Source organism: Dermacentor variabilis, chromosome 10, assembly GCF_050947875.1.
Source record: "Dermacentor variabilis isolate Ectoservices chromosome 10, ASM5094787v1, whole genome shotgun sequence".
Lineage (NCBI taxonomy): Eukaryota > Metazoa > Arthropoda > Arachnida > Ixodida > Ixodidae > Dermacentor > Dermacentor variabilis.
Genome location: NC_134577.1, coordinates 54,067,274 through 54,088,243, shown reverse-complemented (window position 1 = coordinate 54,088,243; position 20,970 = coordinate 54,067,274). Strand labels below are relative to the sequence as shown.

The 20,970-nt window shown below is 46.8% G+C and overlaps 1 long non-coding RNA gene across 1 annotated transcript; it reads left to right on the top strand.

Annotated features, from left to right (window-relative positions):
• Window positions 1-702: 702 nt before the first annotated feature.
• LOC142559722 (uncharacterized) lies at window positions 703-7,115 on the top strand. Its single transcript, XR_012823212.1, has 3 exons — window positions 703-789; window positions 6,857-6,961; window positions 7,063-7,115. It is a non-coding gene; the product is annotated as an uncharacterized LOC142559722 (long non-coding RNA).
• Window positions 7,116-20,970: the final 13,855 nt, after the last annotated feature.

Sequence of the window (20,970 nt, the reverse complement as noted above, 5' to 3'; positions counted from 1 at the left end):
CCTCTTACGCGCTTCAAGAAGCGGCATTGCGCGAAAAGTTGTTTATGTAGCCGGTTACTTGACATAATGTTGCGTTGAACAAACTTGTGCCAAGTGCAGCAGCATGTTGGTGTAAGGTGACTGATTGTATTTGGCAGTGATATTTTTTAATCTACCTTCTAATAGTCGTTTCTTAATTTCTTTGATGCTACTAGTGTGCACTCACTTTTAGTGTCTCTTGAAATACTGTAGCTTATAGAATGGTGTTGCCAATTTAAATGCTCATCTGTGTTTAGTTTTTACGACATGTATGCTGATTCTGAAACTATGGCGATACCTTGGTACCGAAATAGTTAGAAACAGTGACATGACAAACATACGGCAAGAAGATAAACTAAATTGTGACCCCATTGAGCACAAAAATATTTAGTATTATGTCATACATGAATTCACAACATATAACGGTGATTCCACTGTGGCGTAATCAATTACTAGACTTGTAGCGTAGCAAACAACAATACACTAGACATAGAACACATACAGGCGCACCTGTCTATGCTACTGCAGTCGTCCCTCGTTTTTTGCGGCACCGCTGTTGCTGTAAACAGCCATGCACCAACTAATCCAGCAACGTGTTTCATTGGCGCATTTACCCTACCACATGCGTATAATCCTATACACTGTAGGTTTATTACAAAACTTCCATTGCAGAGAGAGCTTGTTTACAAGTCAAAACAACTGCGTGTCCGCTGGAAAAGAACCTTAAACGAAGACATTGCTGACAACATTGGCCTCCAGACGGCTTTCAATGTGAGTTTCAGAAACGCCTCACGGCAATATCCGTGCGATATATTTTGTACTTATGAAATATGTATGTAACTATGAGTGAGTAATAACTAACGTCCTTACACTAATTAAACCTGACATGTAACTATTACATGCGCTCATCTTATTCACAAGTGCTTTCGATGCAGGATATTGTTCGATGCACAATATGGTTTTTCTGCAGGACGCAATTTGATGACAGGTTTATTTGGTGTCGCGTTCGTTCACGGGCTCGACTAGCATAAAACGCGAGGCAGCTTGAAGTACCGTCTAACCAGCGACCAGCAGCGCGAGCGGTGCGAGCCGACCGTTGGCAATGCTGCTGGACGCAGGCGCGTTGTCTTCTTCGCAGCCCAATATATCTGCGAATGCATTGCAAGTATAGACTGGTGAAAAATTAACAAGCAATGTTACAAAAAAGTCGCAGTTTCGCCCACAACGCGAAGCATCGGTTGCGATATCAAATTAGTAGACAGATGTACGAAGCAGTGCGGCGAAGTTACCACTCCGGAATTGGAATGACTCCGGAAGCAATCCCCATTTTCGCGACTCCGGGATGGAATGGGAATGGAATTACGTCTTTTTCGGAAAATGCAGCACTTTTTCGTCTACGCTCTGTTTTTTGTCAAAATATGCCGAAGAACCAACCAGCCGACGCACGTTCAGTCAATAGTAAGGGATAGCTTCGAATTTTACAATAAGGTTTGGCGGATTACAAGCACGGTGCATTTATCATCAACACGCCTACTACTATTCTGTCCTTGTAGACGAAGTTGCTTCGAAGTTTGTCAAAACAACTCAGCCTACAAGGACAAGCGAAGCGTAGCCTGGAGACGCGGTTCGCAAGCACGTGGACTGACTTTTCTTTTAATGGCTGCCCTCCTAGACTCATGGTTTAGATCTTGGTGTTCAGCTGCAAAAGCCGAGGAGATGCGTTCGGCTGTACTGGAGAGGGGGCATTTTGTTAGGGCAGGACACCGCCAGCACTGTCGCGGATGCAGACTCCGAAGTAGGGCCAAGCAGACTGATGTTTAAGAACACCAGGCAAAATGAACATGCCCACCAAGACAATATGCCTGAATCCATTGCAGGGGAAATTTCTCTTTACCTTACAGAGGAAACTTGCGCAGACACGGTTAAACCCCTTGACCTATTGGAAAGCGATCGCTAGCCGCTTTCCCTTGCTTCCTCGCCTCGCAAGGGCAGTTTTCACTGTGAAGGCGATGTCAGCTGACGTGGAAGACATGATTTCTACGGCATCCCTGATAATGACAGCGAAGCTAAATCGGCTGTCAAACATCTCTTTCGAGCTCCGCATGTTTGTGAAGCGCAAGACATAGGTGGAAGCAATTGTTTTATGTCACTCTGTTTTTGTTTTTAGAACTAACCGTTGAAGTAGCCGTCATATACAATTCAGGTTTTCAAAACAAAACAGCAAAGCACCCATTTAGTTCCAAAATTTGGAGGAACAAAACCGAAATAGAGCTTCTGTTTGCAACTTTCGCTATACTTGCGACCTTTCTTGCAGCATTTAAAAATCATGAGGACACCTAAGCAAAAATACGCTATGTCATTTTAGCATTAAGATACATAAGCTTAACCAATATTAGAGAGGTTTAGCTTCTCCGGTATTCGGGTAAACACAGGCAGAAGCCCCGGGGCGTTGGGGCGCTGGGGCGGAGGTGTAAGTGGGAGCGGCCTGCATGGTGCAGCCACCTGGTGGTGCAAAGTTCTAACAGACAAAAACAGCTAATATTGCAGTAACAAAGTGCATTCTACTTTGCTGCAGGTGTAAATGTTTGGCAGCAACACGATTACGCAAGCGCCGAAAATTTACCCCAGCAGCAAAGTAAAATACATTTGGTTACTGCAATATTAGCTGTTTTTGTCTGTTTGAGCTCTGCGCCACACGGCGACTGTACCATGTAGGTCGCGCACATTTACGCCACCACCTCGCCACCATTCCGCCTGCGTTTACGCGAATGCCGGACAAGCTAAACTCCCCCCCCCCCCCCCCCCCATTAAAACATCACAAGCTGTTAAAACATGCTGACCAAACAAATACTATAGGTGGCGGGATAACTGCCCCTATGCGAATCAGTGGGGTGGTTGTGCTTCACGATATATGTCACCTATTTATTAGACAGCTTTAGTTTGGCGTACGCTATACCATTGCATACACTATAATATAGCTGGTCGTCACTGCGCATCAGTAGAACGCTAAAGGTCGGATTGCGTATAGCGTACGTATGCTATTTCTCAGATTTAGGGTTGGCGTCCTTGCGAGAAACATGGCGGCGGTCCCGGCTGCCCGCTTCGAATTGAATTTGGCTTTGCTTTTCTAAAATGCACTTCTTTCGTAGCAGATGATTGTGTAAAAGGATTTCGCTTAGTCTCAGGCCGCTTCATCGACAGAGTATTATGAGTAACCTTGTGGTGTTTTCGAAATCGTTTGTCGTTTCGAACGAGTCGAAGCCTAACGAAAGAAACATTCTAGTGTTCCTGTGTATGGTCCCAAGCATACACAGGAACACTAAAATATTCGAGATGTCAGCGCCACGTATCGCTACAGTTGGGAAATAGCCGCAACGACGGCATATGGCCTCTGAGATCCGAAGATCTCACAGGCCAACTAAACCTGTATAGCGTACTTATACTTAACATATAGCGCTGCTTAGCGTACGCTATACGTTGCGTACGCTAAACTAAACTGTCTATTATCTTTCGACCTTGGTAACCTTTTTTGCGTATTTTTGCCCTTATTAACGTGTTTGATGACAGCTTTATGGTGCTTTCATCGATAACTGTGTACTGTACTGCCAGGTTGATAAAGGGGGCAGGACCTCTGTCAAGCTTACGAGCTTTTAGTCCTGTCTCCTTCTCTGTCCAAGAGAAAAATAAAGACTGAATTGAATTGAATTGAATTGAACTCCATAAAACTACCCTTCCTATGTTGAGGAAAATCAGAAATGGAATTGAACTGCCCGGCCATTCGCGGAGTGGCGATTAGCTAAGCTTTCATATTCAGTAGTATTGAAAAGGATGGAAATGCGACAAGTTCTAAATTCTCGGAATGAAATTTCAATGGAAGGCCGCCTCGCGTGCCCGGGAATTCAAGCCTGTTGGCGTACAATAGATTAAGCGCACCAAATACGACCGTACTACTTATATAAACAAAGTACACGTCGCGTAGGACTATACTACGAAAGACTCGCAACTACCCCGCGTAGTCGTATGGAGAATGTTAGTCTGATGTTCCCCCTCCAAATTCAATGAATCCATCTCTTTCTCCCTAACCCGTAGCGCTTACTGGACGGTATCGAGAAGATCTTCTTGTCTTCGCTGAAACTACTTTGGCATACGAAGGCGCAGTAGGTTAAGGTGATAGAAAATGCCGCGAAGAGACGTCGCACTTGCCGCAAAATTTCAAGGCGTTCGCAAATCAAAGCAACACAGAAGAGCAACGGCGCCAACGTGTACTCCTCGCCGCTCCGCAGATGCTTCTCAAGCAAAAATGGCGCTGAATTGCCATTGTAAACAAACGAAGCCGGCGCTAGGACCCGCTTGGTGCCATTAGGCCAACGACGACGCGGCGTCGGCCTTGAGCAGAGCGCGCGAGGAGGGGACGGCATTCTTAAAAGCGTGACGCGGCTTTACGAAATTTAACGGGTTTTAAGAGGAAACATGAGCTCGGGTGCTGCTATCTAACTACATGCAGAAGGACAATTCGTTTTTCTTGGCAACCACTGCACCAAATTTGACGAAGTTTGGGGCATTTAAATGGAAACCTTAAAATCTAGGGAATGTTGATTTCGAATTTTTGATTTAATTCGTCAATTTTTTTATTAAAAGTTGGCGAAAATCGAAAAATTTCAGAAAAAGAAACTGTCAAGTTTACAACTCTGTAACTCGGCACCGAAAATTGATATCACAATTCTGTGAATTGCATCTAAGGCTACGTATATAGTGGACAAAATTGATATGTCACATATGAATCTCAAAAAAATTTGTAATATGGAAATATAGCTTTTGCAGAACACTTGTACACGACCTAACAAATTCACCTAAGATATAAAGTGACATATTCAATCTGTCCGCTTTTTATGATCTAATCGGTGCCGTTTACAGAACCGCGACATCTGTTCTTGATGCAGAGCTATTAATTTGTAAACTTCGTGATTCTATTGTTTTCAAACTTGCGAATTTCTAAAAATCTTTTCCACAATATTCAGGCCCTGACCCGAAATTTTGCTTCCAGCAGTACCTAGAATTTAACTTTCTCTCTCAAATGCAACAAATTTCATTAAAATCACTCCAGAGGTTACCTCATCAAAACGTTTTTGCATTTTACATGTATTTGAATAGGCCGCGTAGGAGTTGGGCCCGAGCTAAAGCTTCCTCTTAAGGTATGAGCCGTCTGCCGATCTCTTTCAAGATACGGCGCACGCGACCGTGCGGGGCCGTGCAAAGTACGCACTTGTTGGCGGAGTCAAAGCGGCATCCCTCCATTCCGCACTGCCTCTCCGCATTCCTTCCATATATGGCGCGCGAGATTGAGCCACGATCGTCAGTTACCCTTGTGCCCGGCTGCGAAATGCACAGTTGCTGTCTGAGCACAACGCCGCTCCTCTTCTTTCCCTCGTTCCCCTCACGGCCTTTCGCGCGACGGAAGACGGCGCGTTTGCTCGCCGCTTTCTTCAACCGCGCGCGCTCGATTCAGCCACGATCGTCGGCTACCCTCGCGTGCTTTCACTCGCACATACAGCATACGACGCGCGTTGCCGGTGTTATCGCCCTTGAGTTTTATACTGAAAATCACGGCGATGGCAAAAGAGCGCCTGGAGTGCCCATATAATTCCTATCGCAATAGAATGAAGTTAAGCATTTGAGTTCATGAGCTGAGCGGAGCTAAACTTTTTAACCTTCAGAAATTGCTCTAAAACGTTTGGGCTGCGTGTTTTGTAACTACTGACACTATGGTGCCTTCCTGCTAGCAATTCGTTTCACATTGTGCAAGAAGTAAAAAAAAAGCTGTCTGTGCTTCACTATACCGCGCTTGGTTTTAGATTAAGGTCAAGTCCGGCGCAGGATGAGCACATGAACTAGCCCCACATTGAAACCAATGTCTTTTGGAGTGTCGGTTCTTTATCCCCAGGCGATATAAAAATAATTCGTCTGCACGTGAAATTATTATTACACAGCCATAGTACGCCAACCTACATGTTGATCTTTTTAACCGGTAAGTAGGGAAAGTCACGCGCTTGGCGCATTTCAGGTGAGGGCCTCAGAGGGTCGAAAAAGGAATGCACGTGCACTTGCAGTTCGAAAGTATTTAAATGCGAGATATTTTAGGCCTAAGGAGATGAAAATTAGGAGACGTATTTTGAAAAATTGCTACTCACAATGTACAAGCCGATACCTAAGTAAGCTTTTAGCAAAAGGAAAAAAAAAACGTGGATGCGAGTGTGGGAAATAGGGAGAGATACGTAATTATGTGTAAACAAAGCTCTTAATTAATACTCAATTGCCGTTATGGAGCGATGCGCCCAGTTGCCGTAGTCTTTCCTCGGGACTTCTTGTTTTCATTAGAAAAAAAAAACGACCTGGCATGAAAACCGTGTGTTTGTTCATGCCGCCTGTTTTGGAATGCTGGCGTTAATCGACAGCAAGCCTTTTACCACTATTCTCTTCACCTTGAAATCATCCTTCGAAGTGTCAGTTGGGTAGACATTGTAAAATAGGAAAAGCAAGCTGAAACTAAGCACGGAAACATAAGTGAGCACGTCTGTACGCGTAAGGTAACAATTAATAGGGGCAAAGTGAACTATGTAAATGGCCATACATTTCGACGATACTTTTAAATTCATCCTAACACCCTTTCTGCTGTTTTCTTTGCCACCGGCTACCGCGCAAGTTAAAGCTGGTGGAATGATGAAGCCGCATATAATGAAGTAAAATTGAAGCATACTAAGGCTGCTGTACTTCGAGGTGAACTTAAAGGGCACGCTTTTGGTGAACGGCCTAATCATACCATCCTCCCTTTAATTTGCAGGCATATAACCAAGTACTTCAAGAAGAATGTGGGGGGATAGACACTCGTCTAAAAAGTCTAGAGAACGTTACCGGATTGCAGCTGTTCTTCATTTCGGAAGCTAGGGTAAGTCGCCTGCGTTTGGATAAACAATAATATTTTCTTTGAGCTAAAATTTCCGAATTACTTTTAGAATGCCTGCTATTGCTCTTGTGTTATTTCCACAGATTCAGTGCAGAATAGCAGATAACGCTACGCTTATTCAATAGATAAGGGGGGAAAACTTCAGCCCTGCGCCAAACAGGTAAGAAAAAATATATGGTCAGGGAAAGTGTATGCGTGGTTTCATCGTTTGATTCCCGTTTATTTTGCCTCGTTTTCACAGAATTTGCAATAACGGAAAATGAGAGCGCAATAGTATCTATTCTCGAGATTATTTTTTTTGTATTGTGCAAGTATATAGAAGTAGCAACTCATCAGTTGAAATTATTCTAGCTACAACGGGGGTGTTTGCCTAGCAGCACTAGTTCTAGGTCCTAGCGCTAGGCTTAAACGGGACGGTGCTATGACGAAACGGGGAAGCCAGCAATTCTCGTCGTCGTCTCTTTCACAAGCACTATGCCCATTGCCCAGTGCCTTCAGTACAATCACTCCCCACCGAAAGAGTAGCCATCGTGGTGACCTAAGGGCAGGAGACCACAGGGCGGTCATAGCACTGCTTGAGCCGGGAGACGCGGACAATTTTCTGGCTGCGACGACGCTGGTCGGAAGGCGCTTCCATTGGCTCGATGAGGTAGTTGACCGCGGATGTTTGTTGCAATACCCGATAAGGACCGTGGTACTTGGAGAGCAGCTTGGAGGAAAGATCTGAAGGGGTAGCGGGCACCCACAACCAGACCAGCGAACCAGGACCAAAGCACGTAGCCGTAGTGGATGAATTGTGGCGATGGTTTTGGCGCCGCTGGTCCTGGGATGTGAACGAACGAGCGAGCTGGCGACATTCTTACGCCTAAGCAGCCGCTTTAGAAACAGTCGTCCACTGCGAAGCATCCGGCCGGTAAGGTAAAATCCTGTCCATAGTAGATGAAGGTTCGTGTCCGTAAAGGAGAAAAAAAGGAGAATCCAGTGGTGCTTTGCGTGGCGGTATTGTAAGCGTAGGTGACCAAAGGCAGAATGCGATCCCAATTTAAGTGGTCAGATGAAATATACATGGTCAACATGTCGCCAAGGGTGCGGTTGAAACGTTCCATCATCCCATTAGTTTGAGGATGATATGCCATGGTAGTGCGGTGAATGATGCGACACTCCTTGAGCAATGCTGAAATGACGTCGGAGAGGAATACGTGACCGCGGTCACTCAGTAATTCTCGAGGTCCTCCATGGCGTAAAATCAGGTGTTCAAGGGTAAAACGTCTTTTGCTGTGGGAGATGCAACGGCAGAAGTTTCAGGGTACCGCGTGAGGTGGTCGATAGCAACAATAACCCAGCGGTTGCCGCTTGGAGTGTTGGGAAGCGGGCCGTATAGATCAACGCCGACGCGGTCGAACGCGCGCGCGCGGGGCATGGTAAGGGTTGCAAGGGGCTGGAGGCATGTTGAGTTGGCTTCTTGCGTCGTTGTCATATGAGGCATGACTGGACATACTGGCGAACGAAATGGTACGTACCGCGCCAGTAGTACCGAAGCTGGAGGCGAGAGTATGTTTTTAATACACCAGCGTGGCCGCATTGTGGGTCGTCGTGGAACGTGGCGCAGATGTCGGAGCGGAGGTGTCGGGGTACAACAAGCAACCACTTGCGGCCGCTCGAATTTTAGTTGCGGCGGTACAGCAAGTTATCCCGAATGATGAAGTGCGCGGCTTGACGATGGAGCGTCCGAGAGATCGGCGCTGACGACTGTCTAGACAGGAAGGCAATGAGCGAAGAGATCCATGGGTCCTTGCGCTGCTCTGATGGCATGTCGGAAATATTGAGGGCGAAGGCACCGCCGGTGGAAATACACGAGTGGACAGTACGAGAGCGCAGGAGTGACCAGGATAGAGCGTCTGCGTTTGAATGCTTTCGGCCTGAGCGATAAACAACGCGGATGTCGTACTCTTTCAGGCGTAATGCCCAACGGGCGAGCCGACCAGTAGGATTTTTAGTGAAGACAACCAGCATAAGGCATGATGGTCGGTCACGATGTCAAATGAACGCCCGTACCCATAAGGACGAAATTTTCCGATAGCCCATATGATGGCCAGACATTCCTTCTCAGTAACCGAGTAGTTCGCCTCGGCTTTGGTAAGGATGCGGCTGGCATACGCGACGACGTACTCTTCGAAGCCATCCTTGCGTTGTGCGATAACAGCGCCGAGCCCGACACCGCTAGCGTTCGTATGGATCTCAGCTGGAGCAGAGGGATCGAAGTGTCGCAGTACTGGAGGAGAGGTGAGGACGCGTCGCAGTTCTTGGAATGCGTCATCGCACGCCGAAGTCCAGGCTGACAGGTCAGAATTTCCGGGGAGAAGCTGCGTCAAGGGGGCGATGATAGAGGCGAAGTTACGGACGAAGCGTCGGAAATATGAGCAAAGGCCGATGAAGCTGCGCAGCTCTTTCATGGTGGTTGGCTTAGGAAACTCGGATACGGCGCTAAGTTTCGTGGGGTCCGGGAGGATAGCGTCTTTTGAAACTACATAGCCAAGAATAGTAAGCGTGTGAGCGCCGAAGTGGCATTTCTTCAGATTTAGTTGCAGGCCTGCAGTGGAGAGGCACGCAAGAACTTGCTCAAGGCGGCTGAGGTGCGACGCAAAGTCGGCAGAAAAAACCACAATGTCATCTAAATAACAGAGGCACGTTTTCCACTTCAGCCCTCGAAGAACGGTGTCCGTCATTCGCTTGAAAGTGACAGGCGCGTTGCAGAGGCCGAACGGCACGACGGTAAATTCATATAGCCCATCAGGTGTTACAAAGGCCGTCTTTTGGCGATCGGTCTCCGCCATCGGCACTTGCCAATACCCGGAGCGCAGATCCAGGGAGGAAAAGAATGCCGCTCCCTGCAGACTATCCAAGGCATCGTCGATGCGCTGCAGAGGATAGACATCTTTGCGCGTTATTCTGTTAAGGCGGCGATAGTCGATGCAGAACCGAATGGAGCCATCTTTTTTTTAACAAGGACAATCGGAGATGCCCAGGAACTGTTAGAGGGCTGGATGATGCCACGCTCCAGCATGTCGTCAACATGCTCGTCGATGATAGGCGTTCAGCGGCCAACACACGATACGGACGCTGGTGCAGTGGTGTTTGTTGACCGGTGTCGTTACGGTGAACAACTGCGTATGCTCGACCCAAGGATGGTTGATCAATGTCAAATAAGGCACGAAAATGTTGGAGGAGCTTGATGATTTCTGTGTGGAGCGCAGGTGTGAGTTCTGCATAGACGGCACGAGCAAAGACGTCTACAGGGGCATCGGTCGCGGCGGGAGGAGTGACGGCACAAATCGGCAGTGATGCCGTTTCACCAAACATGGTGGCTGGGAGAACGGAATCGAAATGTTCGGAGGTACCCAGGCACTCGCCGTAGAGTACGGATGGTATCGATAAGTGCGTGTACGGTGACGCTGTCTACGGACAGTTCAATTTCGTTCGCCGGGGCAGAATGAAGCCTTGAAATGTTCGACGTGAACGCAGTTCTTGCCTCTGGAACTGCGACTGTTAGTTTTCCTCTCGGGCTGGGCTGGGTCGGCGAACCATGGGGGAAATGGATCGGTGACGTGGGGAAGGCGACCGGCGTGAATCGAAGGGATGGCGACTGCAGGACGAGTCCGGAGGAAGGTTAGACGGGTCCTGACACGGAAGTCTAGCAGGCCGATATCTTGATGCGCCCCCACTGTCATGTAAACTGTGGCTGCGACGGCGGCGGAATCATGCTACGTGGCCCGGGAAATGGCAGTAATAGCATATTGCCGGTTATCAGGTGTGCGCCACGGGTTGACGACAAGGGCTCCAGCGGCCGAGTAAGGGACGGCAATCGGACGGGAAGGTGGCTGTGGCACATGGAAGGTGCCGGTGGCCCGGTAGGCATCAGGAGCCGGAGGAGCGTAAGGCCGGGCGATAACGTCAGCATAAGTTAGCGGTGCAGCTACAGGCTGCGCAGGAGTGGCAGATGGTAGCGCCGCGGCAACTTGTGTCTCAATGACATGACGAAGGGAAGGAGCCAAGGTGGTCGACGGCTCGGGTGCGCTATTCGCCAGAGAGAGTTGGCGTGCGACTTCCTGATGGATGAACTGCTTTATCTCTGGCATTAAAACAGAGATGTCGGCAGCGTCGCGGCCGAAATCCAACGGAGATAGATCCGCAGTGTCCTGCTGAGCCGCGCGTGTTGATGCACGCTGCTTGCGCAGTTCGTCATACTGCTGACAAAGCTATATGACCTCGGCAATTATCCGGGGACTCTCCGCGACGAGCATCTGGATGGCACGGTCATCGATGTATTTCATGACGTTCTTGATCTTGTCTGCTTCGTCCATAGATGAGTTGACGCGCTTGCAGAGCGAGAGCACGTCTTCAATATAACTGGTGAAGGTCTCGTCCTGGCGTTGAGTTCGGCCACGCAAAGCGCTGCTCAGCGCGAAGCCGGTGAACGGCAGGACGACCGAAGACCTCTGCCAAAGTTGTCGTGAAAGCCGACCACGTGGTAAAATCGGCTTCTTGATTGCGGAAATATAGGTTTTCCACGTCAGTCAAGTAAAATATGACGTTTGTGAGCTTGGCGCGGTCGTTCCACTTGTTATAGGCGCTGACACGGTCATATTCAGCGAGCCAGTCTTCGACGTCGTGGTCATCTGGGCCACTAAATATAGCTGGATCGCACTGCCGGATGACGCCAGAGCAAACGATGGCCGGGCGCACGGGAGCAGCAGCCTGGGACGGTCCCGGTTCATCCATTAAAATAGCTTTTGGTAGCGTCCGACTGCGGAGTTCCAGGATGTCATAGAGAAACCCAGCAGCTCCACCAAATACAACGGGAGTGTTTGCCTAGCAGCACAAGTTCTACGTTGTAGCGCTAGGCTTAAACAGGACGGTGCTATGGCGAAATGGGGAAGCCAGCGATTCTCCTCGTCTTCTCTTTCACAAGCACTATGCCCACTGCCCAGTGCCTTCAGTACATAGCGTTCACTACCTAGTATTTTGAACATTTCCTTTCGTTAGGGCACTATGTCAAAAAGAGTTAGCAAAATGTCAGAAGTAATTCATGAATACTCTGGGCACCACGGGGCGCCAGACTTAATATAAAAAGCACTCAACAATCCAGTCTGTTTATTTCATGCTTACTGCAAATAGCTTTCTTTTACCAATATATATATATAAAGAAGCATTGCAGCAAAGTACATAGTCGACCTAGGTCTCCTAGGTGACTTCCTGTCGATAAATAAAATGTGGCCCATTTGCTGTTCCTAACGAGTTTTATTTCATCACCAGATTCAAAATATGCCGGATTCGGTGGACAGTTGTCTATTAAAGGTACTTAAAGAGCTGGTCAAGCACTTGAAGTTGTTTTAATTTCATACCACTCACCTAGTATGGAGGTTTTGCAAAGGCGCAGAACTAAAAAATAAATAAAAGAGATGCAGTGAGTAAATAAAGCAGCCATAATTCTCGAAAAAGAATAGAAATAAATTATCAATCAAAGTGCCAAATATAATAATATTGTAATGGAGCCTATCAGTCATGAAAAATATCAAACATTGGTGGTTTTTGTGTAAAATGGGCGCTTTCATCTTATGTTCAATGCGACCCTAAACCATGAAAGAGCGAAGACAACTAAGATTCTTCAAAACTCCATGTCAGGAACCCTGTGGGCACAACCGCAAACAAAACAGAAGAGTGCCAAAGGCGCGCACTATTTCAAAAAGCTATTAGAGAAATTATGCACCTCCCCATCTATACGAAAGAGCACAGCCAAATTTAAAGTACCTTTCGCGTGCTTCACGGGCATTTGAACAATTTGCCAAGTTTGACAGTGCGCTAGTTTGCTACGCATTGTTCCATCTTATCGATCGGTCCGGGTCGTAGGGCACCATAGTGTAATCTTCATCTCTCTCTCTGCGATAGACACAGGCACCCTCACAAGGGCCTCCTTCGCCCTCATTTGCCCTCACCTTCACGTGGTGAGGTGCAGATGAGGTAAAGGAGGGCGCACGTTGCGATGTGAGGGTGAGAGAGGGTGCCGTGACGGTGTTAAGGTAATTGAGGAAAAGGCGATTCACAGTGTTGAAGTACAGAAACGTCACTCAGATCCTATTCGTGGTGGTTTTAAAATCTAGAGTTTTGAAGTCCGCAGGCTGGCAGCATCTCTACCACAGATGTATGTCGAAGCCCACTTTCAACTGAGTAAAATCATAAATGGCTGTTGGTAGCTCTAGCTAAGCCTATTACAACGTGTGGCCTCTGAAAGCAGCAACTAGAGCTGGAGCAGTGACGGCGACTTTTTGGTGTCACTCCGGGTTTATTAACGTGACAGCGTTAAGGAGCTCGTGTCCCAGAAAAGCCGGCGTCGTCGGCGTCGGGGTAGGTTGCGGTGGCGTTGGTCGTGAGCGATAAATCCCGGGAGTCACTTCATGAATAAAAAACAACTTGCAAGATGCGCTGGGTGGGAATCGAACCAGGGTCTCCGGACTGTGAGACGCTACCACTCAGCCACGAGTTCGATGCTTCAAAGCGGTACGAAAGCGCCTCTAATGAATGCGGTGTTGCCTTAGAAACTCGCCGTAGAAAGTGATACTGCGGTGTATATCGGTATTTATGACCATGTAACTTACAGAAGTCGCAGTTACACGAGTAGTGAAGGGCGTTTCCGCTACATTTCTTCTGCGCTTTCCGCACACGCAGAGCCATCTTTCGGCAAACTCAGAAGACCCCCTCCTCTCAATGTACGGTGCTGCCCCGACAGGTGGCGCGCCACGCGCGCATTGGGGCTGTGCGGGGACCGGTGCGAGGCGCGTCGCGGCCCGGACACCCTCTCCCCTGATGACGCTTCGCCATGCTCCCTCACGGGTTGCATAATCAAGCGTCCTTCCTTTCTTTAGATCATTATCTGTCTATCTCTCTGCCCGTGCCGATCATGACGTTTGGCTGGCGTACATCGTTTCCCCCTCCGATACACAGAGGCAGAGACGGCGAGCATCGAGAGCGCGGTGAGCGGGACTGTCCAGCTTTACGCGAGGGCAAGCAATTGGAGTTATACGGGCGAGGGTCAAGTTCAGCGCGGGGTTGTTTGGAGGAAGCTTACAACAGTCGTCGCTGATGCTCCGAGCTATATCAGGAGAAATAGCAAGATTATACGTTTCCCGTTGTTGCGGAGTTCACTGTGTAACGACGGAACAATTTACAGCACGCGCGAAAGTGAAGTCGCCACTGCTCTTGTTGGGTTTAAATAATGGTGACGAAGGGCTTTATTCTGTAAGCCGCAACATCAAAATGCCGTTCATTTCGTTCATTGAAATGAAAATATTCGCACCAAGCATGTAGTTTAAATTGTTGCATAAATGGCGGCTAGATAACACTTTCTGTGTTGCTATGTGTTTGAGCTGTCAGCCACACACTGCAGAGAGTGAGAGCAGTGCCTTCATTGTCCTCTTTTTTTCTTCACTGTCCCGTGAATTCTGGCAAGGCCGTGGTTACATGTGTATCACGTGTTCGCTGACAGTTGCGTCAGTGGTCATCTCCGTGGAACCCAGTTTGAGTTGACGGCATAACTTAGCTATCAACTGTAAAGACCTGTGACTTTGTAGCAATCGAAGAACTTGCACGAGTAGGTAGGTTTTACTGCGCGTTTGAGTATTCTGACTACATATATTGATCAGTCTGTTGAAGGGAATTTTCGACCGAAGTTTTTGTTTTTCCTACAGTTGTTTTCACTTACCCGGATGTCGCCACCGCTGTTGCCGAGGCGTGCCGTTGAAGCACAGCAGGTTGTAGCGAGGATATCGGTGCTGCATAAGCTGTGCAGTTTCTTTGTGAATAAATGGTAACCGCGGTAAATTTTTGCAGACAATAAAACAAGACTCACGACGGTGGCTCACTGGGCACTTCGACTTGAAGTTTACTTCACCTGCAGCTATCCGCCTAAAATTATGCGATATACCGATACTCCTCATGATACCGTTTTCCAATAGTATCTTCCGTTTAGTTGGCAGTGAGTAACATTAAAAGACGTCATAGCTGTTGAACCATTGCCGAAAACACACGGAAGCCACGTATTCGGCGCCTACAGTGACTTAATATTGTTAATTCTTGACGTCAACAGTATTGGATTGCCTCCTCTCATTAACAGAAAAAAATAAACGAGGATGTAATTTTTACGCTCTGAACTGCTGCATTAGTTCAACTGCGTCATATTTTTGGCATATTGTGACGGCGAATTTCTGGCGCATGCTATAGGCGCAAAATGTTTGAATTCTACCAAAATGTACTGCTATGTAATAGGCTGAACTTCTCGGAACAGATTGGCGCAGATGACACGATGATTATTTTCCCAGTTGTCCGGAAACTTTATGATAGCTTTAGAGACCAAGTGAGATAAACAATTTAAAACACGCCCAATGTGACTGTGCGGTCACATAATAAAAATTGGCAGATATATGCTAGGATAATGCGAAGAATCATTCTCAGAACAAAATGTCTGTTGACAGGCTAGTCTGAGTAATAGGTCTTGCGTTCGCTACAAGAAAACCTCATATTTTTCACTAGTGAGTCGAAAATGAAACCGCTTCTTTATAGCCTGCGCGGCCTGGCGATGTAAAAATAACTAAATTGGGCCGCTTTCATAAATTGCTTTGACATTTCATGAATGCTTCCAAGTAACGTACAAACGAAGAAATGCTTACCCAGGCATCGGAAAAGCTGTAATTTATTCAGTTTTAGTATAGCAATATTACTTTAAAATGAAGTCTGGACACTTACTATTTATCTCCTATAAATGTGCTGATTCGCGTTACTATAACTAAGTCAGCAAACTAAAGAACAGTTGCAGCATAGCTAGTCTCTCCTGACGGTGTCGCTTAAGCGACATAGAAGTAACCCGAAAGTTACAGTTCCACCTCATTATATCGGAAAATGCCTACTCGGAGAAATTCAGTACGGTACCTATGACATGTACAGCAGTGTGATTAACGTTCCAATAAGTTGTTTTTCAGAGGCAGTGATATCCTGTGTAAAAATGACGATCCCTTGTCTTTACTGACAAAATCATAAAACGTCACTTTCAATGATTTTTTAGGGTCAACGAGGCCTTGAAAAATTTTGAAGAATTTTCTAAGGCCTTCAACTGTTCACCTGGCTCCCCTATGCACCCACCTAAAAACCAAACCTGCTCCTTATGGTGAAGAATAACCCGACGACATCAGCATGAAAGAACTTTTTGAGAAGTTATGTAAATAAATACTATCGATGTGCAAAGCTTATGGCTTAATGAGTTTTTTGTGTCTTCTTCGCACCTAGGCACCAATTCGCTAGAATTGCAATCATGCACATTACGTGGAAAAATGCGTACTTGAATAAAGCAATGCGGTAGTTACGCTCACGCATCCTTAGAGAATGGTCTACGCGTGAGGACAAGTAGATAAGCTTTTCGAAATACTTGTGCTTATCAACGCCAGTTTTGTTGTTTACTATATAGTAAAACAATGACAGCTTTAGGAATTGACCTCTCCCAGAGAACAACGTCCAGCCCAGTGATTTGACTACATCTGATGAGCTTTTTCGGAAATCATACATGCACGTCCTAAACCAAGCTACGCGCTTCTGAACCCGCTCCAACATATCAATATACTTGATCGCCGAAGGGTCGCACTGGCGGCAGGTCAACTCCAAGATTGGGCGCACATTCCTCAATTACAGGTTTTCTTGTAATTTTAAAGGTGCTCGTCGGAAGTTACGCCGAATGAGGTTGAGTACCCGGTTTGCCCTTGCTGCCGTGTATTCAACCTTAACTTTGCAGGACAAAGTGTTTGTTGAAAGAGCGCCGGAATATTTATAGTTTCTATTTTGCTAAGTTCTCCGGTAAAAATGTGTACTTATCGCTAGCATATGCACAAACATTTAACATTTTAGTTAGCAGTTCCTATGACTTCACTACGTGCTCACCACTACATTGGCACCAATTCACAGCAAATTCAGTTTCACAAAACACAGTACTTATCCAGTGAACAAAACTATTCGACGATCACGGCACTAAAACACAGGAAGTAGCAAAGTAAGGTATTTGTTCAGAACAAAGCACTAAGAAAGAGCGGATGTAGATAAGCAATCTCCAGTGCCGGCTTTTGCTTTCTTACGTCTCTTGTTCGCTGGTGCTTTGTGTTAAAGAGAGATCTAGAGTATACTTGCAGAGTTTTAACATCTTTTGAACCAAATTTAAGCTAGCGGCTGACGAAGCAACCTAATCGCTGTGATTCTGGACAAATGCTATGTGCTGTAATATCGACGTAAGAAAATAAGACGTTGCCTCCTCAATATGTTACTGGATACTGATAACTAGGCGAGAAATATCAGATATATAAGTAGCACAACATACCTATCATATGTACATAAGTGCCGTGAAAGAGTACATTATAATAGCGCACGCGGTAAAAATGAGGTGACAACGCAGGCGCAATGGAGGGCCTGCCCTCGGCTTCCATTGCGGCATGTTCTTTCTTGGCTAACTTTCATTTTTCTTTATATTATTATTGGTAGACTTCAATTAAAATAAAAGCACATCAATATAAGGTATAGGAAGTACCAAACTTCACAAGAAAAAATAAATATTTAGTGCACCAAATTGTAAAAAACACACAAATCTGAATACCACAGACGTCATGGACAATTATGAAGCAATATATCGCACAAGCGGGAAATTGACTCCGGTGTAGTTCTGTACTAAAATGCATATATTGTCTTACATACGAGTACATTGTATACATACAATGTAATCTGAAAGGACAACACCTTAGATAAAATTTTACCTGTGCTCTCAAAATCCTATAAATTTTAGGAGATAGAAATGCACATTTTTTGAACAGTCGGCGATCGGCCACGTACGGCGCCAACAGCTCCTTGAAGCTTTTCAGTCCCTGTAATGCTTTCTCATTTCGAATACGAAATGATATGTTAAGTCCGAGCATTTGCGCAAATTGAAGATGTTTAAAGTCCTCATCCGCGTTTGAGTTTGCTTAGTGAGTCTTTGAAGAGCGGTCAAAGTGATAAAGAAACTATTTTTGAAGGCGTTGCACTACTTGTGCACTACTTGTTCAAAAAGAATACATATTAGATAATTTCGAGACACAGCTTCTAACTCTTGGAATTTTTGTTGATTCCAGCAATGCCTTTGACTTCTTAAATCACAATATTCTTCTAGCAAAACTAGAGCGCTGTGCCGTACGTGGGGACGTCATCAATCCCATTAAATCATACCTGGGTTCGCGCTCTCCATACGCGGTCATAAATAATTGCTCTTCACAGATTCTGATAATTTCGAATGACGTCCCTCAGGGTAGCATTTTGGGGCAACTCCTGTTCAATCTATATAGAAATGATATCCCCTACATCGATAGCCATGCAAAATACATTATGTATGCAGACGACACCAGCCTATTCTTCTCTTCCAATGATGCATAACGCTTAGCTGATTCCGAAAACCGCGCGGTTTCATCACTTCCCACATGTTCATTTCTTAATTCCCTAAAAACAAACAAAGAATAAACTGAAGTTAAACTCTTTTCCCTAAAAAAATCAAGTATTTCACGCGGCCCGCATCGGGCTAAGAATCTAGTGCGATCTGAAGGAACTGAATAGCGTTTTTCGTACCATACCATACCTATATCATATCTGCTTCTCTACATGACTAAGGTAGAAAATTTGCTTCAATCTTGAAGATGTTGACGCCAATCGACGCCTAAAGTGGCAAGCATTACGCCGACACCAGGTTTTCAGCGGTGGCTGGACATTTTCCCAATCGTTCGAGGACTTTTCTGTGTGACCTCTCCCCGGCAGAGGCTCGGCGGGCGAGCTCAGCGCGGCTACGCACGCTCAAGCCACGATGTTTACGGCTATGCAAACCACTGTTGAGGGTGAGGATATCTCTCCCAACGAAGTCAGTGAAAGCGCTAGATGGACCATGGCATCATACAAGCCAAAACCCATCCGCCAGGACACACTCGGGCTGAGCGGCCGAGTAACTGACACGCCACGTGGCGAGAATAAAAGCCAGGCTCTGGGGAGTGTCAAGACATGGCTAACCACTGCTTCGAGATTGCCTCGACAACCAAAAGGGCATTTTCGAGTCATAATCCGTCCCCGTGGAGGACTGGACATCAAGATGTGCCACCTCAGAGTTGCCCAGGCCGCTCACTACCACCGCTAGACTTACGGAGGCGGACACTGCGGAGCATATCATATGTCCGAACATGGTGCAAAACTTATTGGTGGCCAGCACACCGTCAAAGCGTAACGCCATGGCCTAGGCCCACGCGAAAGTGATACTTATCGGACAAGCAAGTTACGAAGTTAGTGCATGTATCGCTGACCCCGAAAACTCATGCAAGGGACTTATTCGCAGCATTGATCGAACCATCGATCGAGAGGACCTGAAACGCCTCATCATTCAACGCAAGAATCCACGCGCCTTCGAGGTGAAAAGAATCAAGAACGCAAGCATGGTAGTCATCCTGTTTGATAGACTCAAAGTCCCGGACTACGTAAAATGCGGTCCCATTTTGGTCAAATGCTCACTCTATCGCAGACAAAGGGACGTTTGCTATGTATATGGAAGGCTTGGTCACAGAGCTGACGTTTGCTCAACCCCTGAAAATGCAATCTGCTGCGGCTTTGGTGTGAGCAACCCGGAAGATAAGCACGAATGTATACCGCAGTGCACCCTCTGCGGAGGCCGTCATCCCACGGCTGACAGAACCTGCAAAGAAAGGTTTCAAATTCGGTTTGTAGTTAGACAACGGAGAAGAGAACGGCGCAACCGCGAACAACCGAACCAACCAACTGGGTTGCCAACTCCTCTCAAGCCGGCCCTCAGCAGCTCGTACAGATCCAGGCGCCGTTCACGAGACCTCGGCGGCGAGAATGACGGTTACTGGGACCGTGTTTCTTATAAGGGTCGCTCGACGGAACTCTCACCTTCCAGGGGCCGCAAGGCCCCCAGGACCCGCTCCCGCTCCAGGGGCCACTCTTGTTCCAGGGGACCAGGAGTTGTGATCTAGGAGCCTGCTGATCGTTATGCCATATGGACCGACTGGGCCCAGGAATCAACGAAAAAGGTAACGGGGGTCAATGGCCAGAGCGCAATATGATAACACAATTGAAAAGAGAAAACCCTTCGTTAAAATACGCAATGGAGCAGCTCACAGCAGAAATTGCAGAACTCAAAAAGGCCAGCAAGCGAAGGACAGTTCAACCCACTGAGGCCCCTGCGGTAGAAACACCCAGGGAGATCCCAGTAGCGGAACCGACTACCAATGGTCTACCCAAAAAGAGGGAGTTGGTAGTTCATCCCTGAGACAAGAGCGCCAGTGTTCGTACAATGAAAAAAAAATATAGATAAAATTGATGAATTGCTCGATAAAGTTCAAATTGTAATTGACAAATTCGCGGAGGCGGTCAGAGCAGTAGGGGTCAGAGAGATAATCTGGAGCGCCACGTTTCAGCCACAGCTCCAATTACGTCATTGGACAAACTGAATAATACCGACACTGAAAGGTCGACAGCGGCTGCACTCCGCAGCATATTATAATACAAGCTAACTACTAGGTCCCAGCATGGCGGTACATCACAGGGTGATTAATGTCTGGCAGTGGAACTGCAGGGGAGGCCATCGTAAAAGGAATGTCCTCCAACAGTTAATTCGCCCCCACCCGGAAAAGTGACATGTGATCCTATTACAAGAAACGCTCACGGATACGGTCACCCTACCGGGCTATAAATCGCATACCCAATATGGTGATGGGAAGAGGGGCATCAGCACATTAGTCACCAACAAATGTGAGTTCATAGCCCAAGATCTCAATCTTGAATCTAATAAGGTTGAACACCCGCCGAAATCTTCCCCAGCGGACAGTTCAAGACAATTATATTTATAATTAACATATACAGTACACCCAACGACCTCA